General features: G+C 37.7%; 1 non-coding gene across 1 annotated transcript; it reads right to left on the minus strand.

Annotated features, from left to right (window-relative positions):
• Positions 1-5,662: 5,662 nt before the first annotated feature.
• On the minus strand, positions 5,663-5,769 carry LOC147935122 (small nucleolar RNA R71). Its single transcript, XR_015573386.1, has one exon. It is a non-coding gene; the product is annotated as a small nucleolar RNA R71 (small nucleolar RNA).
• Between the last annotated feature and the right edge of the window lie 1,328 nt (positions 5,770-7,097).

Consider the following 7,097-nt stretch of genomic DNA (forward strand, 5'->3'; position numbering starts at 1 on the left):
GATCTCATCCAAAAATATAAGGTAGGACTGTCTCAACTTTTATGAAAATCTTGTTATAAACTATTTTAAAAAACTAATGTTTCACTTTGAATTATATTTTCCCGTTTAAAATTTTATGAAAACAGTTACATAATTTTTTTTAACTCTACTATAAAATTTACTTCCATTCTAAACTTCATTAACACATTCAGAAATTTGAAGTACAATAATTTTTATTTTTTTTTTCTGTTAAAAATTTGAATTAATAAAAAAATTCATAGTATTGTTTTGTTTTTCTACTATTTATTTTTATTTTTTATATTTTACTTAATTAAAATTTCTATTAATAATAAGTAACATAAGATAAAAAACACAAAGAAAAACAGCACAAGATAGCACACAGATTATTATTCATTTATTAGATTATTATTATGTATGAGTCTCATGCATGGGCCAAGGGATATTGTTCTTCATTCTAATTCCCTTCTTGCTCCAAAAGGAAGGAGAATGCTCCAAGGAACAAAGAAGAAAAATTGTCTGGAGCTGGTCGGAGTCCGAGAATCTCTGCAATAACATTGTAGACCTGAACATTCTCGAACGACGGCACTTTCTTTCCCCTCTTAAACCTTGGACCATATCCAATAAAGATAGATCTGACACTACAACAAATATCTACATTGATAGCAGTAGAGAAATGCTATAATACGTCATTCATAGCTTTTTCACAAACGCTATGTTAGGTCAATGTTATCGTAGGTATCACACATAAGATAGTGTCATATAAGTATGCTATGGTAGAGTCTTCTACCATAGCAATAACCAAATGCTTTGTTATCAGATTTTTAAAATTTTTTAAAATAATGTTATAAGTCATTTTACACGCTATGTTAGGAGTTTCTAGCATAGCTATATTATAGCTTTAATGGAATGCTATTTTATATAATGTCATATGGTTTTTTTTTTCCAAAATTTATTAATTAAATTTATTTTTCATAAAAGAATCAACATACATAACTTTAACATTACATTAACCAAAATAAGTCTTACATAAGTGCCACCAAGTCTTAAACAAAATAAAACTAACATTACAAAGAACAACAGAAATAAACTTTACATGTACATGTAACCCATCCAAGCCTTTCTTAGCTGCTCACTTTGCCTTGAAACAATCTAATAAACAGCCACTAGTTCACTTTGAATGTATGAAAAAGACTTATTCTTTATGTTCTTCGTACTGTAAGACAGACCAAAATGCAACAATAAATATGCTTAGTTACTTTTTCACTAACTGGCAATAAGCAAAAAGGTACAACAGATAGTAATCCATAAGCAACAATTCAGTCTTTTTGAAACACTTGTTTTCTCAGGGTTTACTTATGCAATGAATGGATGATGTAATCAAACAAACAGACATAAGTATGGATGATCAGAATGTGTGCAGGGTGTTTCAATACCCTTATGTAGTTGTAGCATAAAGGATGTCAATCTATAAAGTGTGTATTGCATGCAATCAAGATGTAACAGGGACTCAAGTTAAGCCAAATATGAAAATGGTTGATTTCTAACAATCCTAAGACAATAATGTAAAATGCAGAATGTAAACAATGCTGAATGTAAATTAAACAAGAGCAATAACTAGATAAGAGCAATGAAACAAAACAGTAAAGATGCAGGAAGTAAACTAAATGAAACAAAAATGAAACAGAAAGTAAAATGAAGAACCCGAAGGTGCTCGATCAAGCACTCGACCGTGTGTCTGGTGGAGTTGAGCAATACAAGTAAAAGATGCAATCTTGACAACTTTAAACAGAACATAATGCAATGAAACAAGATAAGATGCGATAATAAACAATCAAATGACAAAGAATGCTTCTAGAGATGGATTCATGGGCTGGTGTTCAAGCTGTGGCTATCTAAACTGGTTAACAAACCTCAATCAAATATTAGCTATCTCTAGACACTGATCTTAAGGACTCACTAATCCAATCTCATGACAGAAGTGATCAAGTTTAAGTAACATCCTAACCCAACTCTCATTAGTGAAACCATACTAAACAGGCATTAAGGACCAGACCATTACTTGTCAAAAATCACCTTATACAACCAATTTCTTGGGAAAAGCATGATAATCTCCAGTATTAGCTTTATTTAACAACCTAAACATTGGTATGATGCAAGGAAGCTTAAGATCTGTTCTTACCCTCTCAGATATAAGAACAGCTTAGAACACATCTAACCCATAAGAGATATGTAAACAATCAAGCTTTACCAATCTAAACAACCACAACCTTAAACCAGCCTAATCCATCTCCAGAATCCTAACTCACTACTCAGATGGACAAAACATGATGATGATGAACATAAACCCAGAAAATGAAGAAACTAGCATGATAAGATAGATGAGATGATGAACAACAACTTAATATAAAGAAGCAAACTCAGATTCTTAATATCCAGAAAGTTATGAGACTTACAAGATATTAAAATCTGAGAAAAACAGTAAATAAAAGTGGCAAATGATATTAAAAAGCTAAAAACCCTTAAGGGGTAAGAACTAAGGTTTTTGGTGGCTACAGATACTTTTTTGCCTAAAGAGGGTCTCCTGGCGGCCATGAGGTACAAGGGATATATATAGTGAGGAGAGGAAGCCCTGATTTGGCTAGCTGACAAAATAGAAAGTCGGCTCAATGCACTCGACCACAAGCGGTCGAGTGGTCCATCCTTCTGCTCCCCACCGGTTGAGTCCCTGAGTAGGACACGGTCGAGTGCTTCAGTAGCACACGGTCTAGTGCACGAGTAGTGGTGGTCGAGTGCTTCACGCTTTGTTGGTCTTCTCCTTGATTCAACTCCTATCTGCTTCAATGGTTGCACTCCTCTCATCCCAAATGCTAATTCCATGCTTCTTGAGTCCAATTCACTTATTTAAACAAGAAATAATGCAAATGCAATGCAAATCCTACTCTAATGCACAAACATCCCTTAAACTATATGAAAGTAACAAAACAAGCTAATAAAACATGTAAAAGATGTGAATAAACTATGGTTAAACAAGGTAAAATATATACATATCACTTTTCTCAATTACACATACTTACAAGGTGTGTAATCACTTCACAATAGCTACCAGTGTGGAATTGATGAGACTTGAGCTTTTCACGCAAAACCTTGTGGTTGTATATCTCTCCATTGACCTGACATCGTGAGCACATTTTATTTACTATTCAGATTATACAATTGACAAAGGTCTAAAATTTGACATTTCTTCACACATGATTGACATTGTTTCAAGTACCGTGACAACGATGGTCTTTTCTTGACATCAGGTTAGACTCTCTAGAACCAAATATACAAGGCCATAAATATTGCCATAAACTGACATCAGGTTATGGCCGTATTTATGGCCTTGTATATTTGACATCAGGTTAGTAATTTGACATCAGGGCCGTATTTATGGCCTTGTATATCCGGTTCATCAAGATGCAGAGTCATAAAATCCGGGATTTTGCTCTCGGGAAGATTAAAATAGCTCAAAATTGTATCGACTGTTTCTTTGAGAGGAAATGAACCATTGAAAGGCGTTTTACAAAATCATTTTGGGCAGGTGATAGAGTTGCATATGAGATAATGATCCCAGGTGTGGGTTTTCATGAAAAAAAAGGAGCTATTGTGAGTGAAAAGAAGACATGTAAAGCTATGTGACATAAGGCTTATTGTGAGTGAAAAGAAGACATGTAAATCTATGTGACATAAATCCTTACCGCGAACTCAAGGAAGTATCTCTCTTGTTTGTCCCGCATCACACATGTCCAACTGTAGAAGGGATCTTCGAATTTGTTTAGAAGAATTTTAGTAATCTTCCGAACAAGTTTCGATCCTTTGTCACGAGTAAACCTTCATACACATGAACCAATAAGCCTTCGTAAGTAGGTTACTTAAAAGCTCCATTCACAAAACATTTACTCACCAAGACAAAAAAACACAATTGCAAAAAACACCATTGCAAAAGTAACAATACGCATACGCACGAGTAAACCTCTATACACATGAACCACAAGAACTGAGATCAATACATGAACCATCAGTTAATGAGTCAAAAGAAACAATACGCATATGCACATTCATAAAACATTGACTCACCAACACAAAAAACACCACTGCAAAACATTGACCAACATATTTCTCTTCTAACATTCACAAAACACCATTACAATACATGAGAAGAGAGAAAAATCATACCATTGGGTGTTCGGTATTGGTGTGGGAGAGAGGACCGTGGTGAACTTATCCCTGTTTGGCACCAGAAGCAGGGCATTTAGTGCCCGAACCACGTCCTCCTGGAGTTCCGGCAACACCGCAGCAGTTTCTTCTTTGAAGTTGTTGCCTTGAGATGATGGATGCGATGGATGACTACGAGTCTAATGACTAAGAGTCTGAGAACGTTGGGTTGGAGAAGGCGGAGGGTCATCTTGAAGAGTTGCATGAGTTGCTGGATTGTAGTTAACTTCTTCTAACAGAGACCGACGTACTTGAGGTTGAGGTTGGCGAGTAAAGGAGCCCTGAAATAGTTGTTGAGGCGGAGGATAGTCCCGGATCTGGGCAAAATGGGGACTTCTTCTTCAGGTGTCTGCTGCGGAGGAGGAGCTTGGACTGCCGGCGTGAAGTCGTACTAACTGGGTAGATTGGTAGGCCGTAGTCTTGACCCTCCGGGAATCTGAGAAACATTACGAACAAGTTTTCTCTTTCTTCCTCGATTAGGCATATTAGAGTTTGATAAGAGAGATTGAAGATTGATAAGAGAGATTGAAGATTCAGAAGAGAGATTGGAAGAAGAAGAAGATGAGTTAGGTGGCTTAGGGTTTTGTCGAAGAGAGTAAGAAGAAGTAGGTTTTGTCATAAAGAGTATAGGAAGAAGATGGGCTTGGAAGAAGATGGGTTAAAAGAGTGTAATTGGATTTGGGCCTAGCTTAATTCAATTTTAATGTTGCTAGCCCACAAAATGTTGTTGTTAATTCAAAAAAAAAAATGTTATTAACATATATCCATCCATATAAACATTTTATTTAAACATAAAACAACAAATTTTAAAAATAATAATAGTAAATAATATTTTAAACATAATTAAATATACTATGCATATGGTTACACATTGCTTTTATACATATATAATGGTTATATCTTGGTTGAATGGTTTATGCAATAATTTTTATATAATTATTATAAAAGTTTAAATTTTGATAGTTTAATATTACAAGTTCGTCATCTCACTAATCATCCCGAACTAGTCACTATGGAACAACCTAATGGACCAAATCCGCGACCGCGAAACATTGGTACTGGGGATGCACCGAACACTCACACTCAGCGTGCCGGAATCGTCCCTCCCGCCGTGCAGAACAACAACTTCAAAATCAAAGGCAGTCTGATCTCCATGATTCAGGGAAACAAGTTTCACGGGTTGCCTATGGAGGATCCACTAGATCATTTGGACAAGTTCGACCGTCTGTGCAGTCTCACCAAGATCAACGGCGTGAGTGAGGATGGTTACAAGTTGCGCCTCTTCCCATTCTCCCTGGGAGAAAAAGCTCATCAATTGGAGAAAAATCTTTCCAAGGGATCAATCACCACTTGGGATGATTGCAAGAAAGCATTCTTGGCCAAGTTTTTCTCCAACTCCAGAACAGCATGTCTCAGGAATGACATTTCTAGCTTTACTCAGAAGAGCGCAGAATCATTCTGTGAAGCCTGGGAGCGTTTCAAGATTTACCAGAGCTCGTCTCCACATCACGGATTCAACAACGAGTCATTGCTGAGCACTCTATACTGTGGTGTCCTTCCAAAAATCCGCATGCTGCTTGACACTGCTTCTAACGGTAACTTCCTGAACAAAGACGTTGATGAAGGTTGGCAATTGGTTGAGAATGTCGTCTAGCCTGACGGAAACTACAATGAAGACTATGACCGCACAGTTAGAGGCGACGTTGGGTCTGAGGAGAAGTACAAGAGGGACCTTAAGAATGTCAATGACAAGCTTGACCGCCTCTTGCTAAGTCAGCAGCACAATGTCCACTTCGTCTCTGAAGACGACCCCTTTCACGTTCAGGATGGGGAGGGTGAGCATTCTGAAGAAATCAGCTACGTTCAGAATCAAGGTGGATACAACAAGGGTTACAACCCCTACAAGACGAACCCCAATTTGTCTTACCGGAGCACCAAAGTTGCAATCCACAAGATCAGGTGTACCCTCCACAACCGCAACAACAACGCCAACAAAAACCTTTTGTGCCTTACAATCAAGGATTTGTGCCTAAAAAACAATTCCAGCAAGGTTACCACGCTCCCTCAAGACCACCGCCAGGATTCCGCCCTTAACCAGTTCAGCCTACTCCAGCCCCGGATCAAGAAATGAAGCAAATGATGCAACGACTTCTTCAGGGTCAAGCTAGCGGTTCTATGGATACTGCCAAGAAGTTTGCTGAACTTAGTCAGATGATGGAATGTTATTACAATGACCTGAACGTCAAATTCAAAGCTCTGAACTCAAAGATGAGATATATGGAAGGCCAATCTGCTTCTACTTCTGGACCTAAGCATGGCCAATTCCTAGGGAAGGCTGTTCAGAACCCCAAGGAGTTTGCCAATGCAATTACGCTGAGAAGTGGGAAAAATTTGCCTCCAAGGCAAGGAGTTCCAAACGTCACTGAGGATAATGAGGAATTAGATGGGGAGGATTTTTTTCAAGATGAAGCTCAGATGAAGAATCCAGTCGACGCAATCAAGGATCTGATCGAGCTAGTGAAGCAGTCCGAACCTGAAGCTGTTAAGGAACCTGTTGTTTCTGATGACAAACCTGCGAGGTTCATCCCTCCACCATAAAAGCCTCTTCTACCATTTCTAGTGAGGTTTAAGAAGCAGCTTACCGAGAAGTACAAAGCCTTGTTCGAAAAACAAGTCAAGGAGATTGAGTTGAGGATGCCATTGCTGGATGCATTCGCACTTGTTCCTTATTACCAGAAATTCCTCAAGGACGTAGTGATGGAGAGATCAAAAGAAGTTCAAGGTATGGTGGTACTAAGTCTTGAGTGCAGTGCAATCATCCAGAAGAAGGTTGTACCCAAGAA

This window comes from Camelina sativa, chromosome 11 (genome assembly GCF_030686135.1).
Source record: "Camelina sativa cultivar CO46 ecotype springtype chromosome 11, ASM3068613v1".
NCBI classification, from domain to species: domain Eukaryota; kingdom Viridiplantae; phylum Streptophyta; class Magnoliopsida; order Brassicales; family Brassicaceae; genus Camelina; species Camelina sativa.